This window comes from Berghia stephanieae, chromosome 10 (assembly GCF_034508935.2).
Source record: "Berghia stephanieae isolate SIO BIC M18660-M18661 chromosome 10, UCSD_Bste_1.3, whole genome shotgun sequence".
Lineage (NCBI taxonomy): Eukaryota > Metazoa > Mollusca > Gastropoda > Nudibranchia > Aeolidiidae > Berghia > Berghia stephanieae.
In genome coordinates, this window is record NC_088369.1 from 38,996,845 (window position 1) to 38,999,344 (window position 2,500).

Genomic DNA, 2,500 nt, shown 5'->3' on the forward strand with positions numbered 1-2,500 from the left:
ACATACCATTCAACTTCCTGTTCTCCTTCCTACATTGTCCTTTTCTATTTATATCCTCAATCCCTTTCTCCCCTCTCACCCTCCCTGCCAATACCACATCTCCACGTATCATCATCATCATCATCATCATCATCATCATCATCATCATTACCATCACCATCACCATCATCACCATCATCATCATCATCATCATCATCATCATCAATCACCACCATCACCATCACCATCATCAACACCACCACCACCACCACCACCATCACCAACCACCATCACCACCACCATCATCACCATCACCACCACCACCACCACCACCACCACCACCACCATCACCACCACCACCACCATCATCATTACCACCATCATCATCACCATCACAACCACCACCATCACCACCACAATCACCACCACCACCACCACCACCACAATCACCACCACCACCATCACCACCACCACCACCACCACCACCACCACCACCACCACCATCATCACCACCACCACCACCACCACCACCACCACCACCACCATCATCACGATCATCATCATAATACGTCCTCAGAGAACACCAGTGACCCCACAGTGACCACACGATTGCAACACACAAGCGGTGTTTTGTCATGGCCCATGACGTTTATCGTCCTCACATCTGTCAATCTCATCTCATCGTCAGACCTTCATCATTGAGCCTGCCAGGCTACGAGAAGGTTACAACAACCCTTCCACTTACTTATCAACCTACCTACCTACCTACTTACCTATTTACCTACTTACTCAAGTCAAAGTGAATATGATATATTATTAAGCTTCCATTAACCGTGGACTGTAAAAAACATTGAACTAATGAATTTAGTAACAGCTTAAAATAAAAAAAAAAACAACAAACAAATAACATGGAACGTCTCGAGCTCAAAATCCTTCTTCAGCCAAGAACACGAAAAAGGGTTATGAGCCAGAAAAGTTACATATTAAGTGTTTGTTATTTTATTCTCTTTCTTATTTTTTAAATTTAAAAAGCTGTTTTTTCAAGTTCATTTGTTCATTTCTATTTACCTACCTACCTACCTATCTTTCTAGCTACCCAAGAACAAGAGGACTAGTTAGTGTGCTGTGTTTTTAGTTGTTCCCAAAAATATTTCTTCAGGGAAACGTGATAATTATAAGTAGTAAATTCCACTTGTACTATCGTCGTTTGTGTGGTGGTGCCAGCTGTAAGGATCTAAGTCATCAAAATGGTAAGTTTTCAAAGACCCCCCCCCCCCCCCACCTTCTCCCACCAAAATAAGTTCTGAATCCAGGTTTATTCAATAATATATAATATAGATAGTATTCGCTTGGCTAAGAAGCTCACAACATTGCCATCCGGAGGTTTAACGGACCAACACATAAAACTATGTGTAGCCTTGAACGTTTATAGTCTGGTTAATACAGTTTAGTGAGAATCACTCACAAACGCGGATGGCAAAATACAATAACAAAGGCTTGAGTGACGTCATCTTCATTCTATCTATATATGTGACATTCTCCGTGTAGGACCGTAGCCATCGTTATGTTATAGCCTGACACTGAAACCCAAAAAGACTGGCATTTTGACGTCATTATTTGGTTTTAGCACCGCTTAGTGAGTTGTCGTTAGTAGTGCTCATGGAAACAAGTGGTCCCATTGGTTGAACTATTGAATACAACTCACGATTTGTTTTCTTTTGTGGCAAAAGACTGGCATTTTGACCTCATTTTTTGGTCAGTGTCAGGCCGTAGCCATCGTTATGTTATAGCCTGACACTGAAACCCAAAAAGACTGGCATTTTGGCGTCATTATTTGTTTGTTTGTTTTTTGTTTTTTGCACCGCCTAGTGAGTTGTCGTTAGTAGTTAGTGCTCATGGAAACAAGTGGTTCCATTGGTTGAACTATGGAATACAACTCACGATTTGTTTTCTTTTGTGGCCAAAGACTGACATTTTGACGTCATTTTCTGGTCAGTGTCAGGCTAACGATGGCTACGGTAGGACCACCTTCGAACACCAATAGATAAAACGAAATTGAAGTCACTCAGCTCTTTGTTTTTAGCCAGCCATTTATTATGAGTTGTTCTCACTTAATTATATCAATCAGACAATACGATTCAATAGTCCGATGTCACGCCGCCCGGCAACGGCGGCCATCTTGGTTCTAAACAAAGCCAGACTATAAACGTTCAAGGATACACATAGTTTTGTGTGTTGATCCGTTATACATCCGGATGGCAATGTTGTGAGCTTCTTCGCCAAGCGCACACTATCTATAGCACTTTTAACCAGAGGTAGACTGGTGTCACGTGTTAAAAGAAATATCCCGTTACATTTTATTTATTGATATTTTGGTTTCGTGGAAATCGATTTAGATAGATGACGTCATGAGGTAGGAATTTGCAAGCATTGATATAGATATATACGCAATTTATTTTGTATGAAACAGAAAGTCTATTTATCTATTTGTTAGGCGATATTATATATTTTTTTGTTTTGT

The 2,500-nt window shown here is 40.8% G+C and overlaps 2 protein-coding genes and 1 long non-coding RNA gene across 5 annotated transcripts in view; 2 read left to right on the forward strand and 1 right to left on the reverse strand.

Annotated features, from left to right (window-relative positions):
• LOC144981101 (uncharacterized) overlaps positions 1-2,500 on the forward strand; it is an 860,429-nt gene that overhangs the window by 819,252 nt on the left and 38,677 nt on the right. The window lies entirely within an intron of this gene.
• LOC144981102 (uncharacterized) overlaps positions 1-2,500 on the reverse strand; it is a 61,835-nt gene that overhangs the window by 32,037 nt on the left and 27,298 nt on the right. The window lies entirely within an intron of this gene.
• The window catches only part of LOC144981100 (uncharacterized), a 74,573-nt gene continuing 72,696 nt past the window's right edge, over positions 624-2,500 (forward strand). Inside the window, exons 1-2 of one of the 2 annotated variants that reach the window (XM_078929227.1) lie at positions 624-701; positions 1,072-1,229. The gene's annotated coding sequence lies outside the window, so the exon portion shown is untranslated. Of the gene's footprint in view, positions 779-1,071; positions 1,230-2,500 lie in introns of both variants that reach the window. The other variant, XM_078929228.1, reaches the window with a different exon arrangement.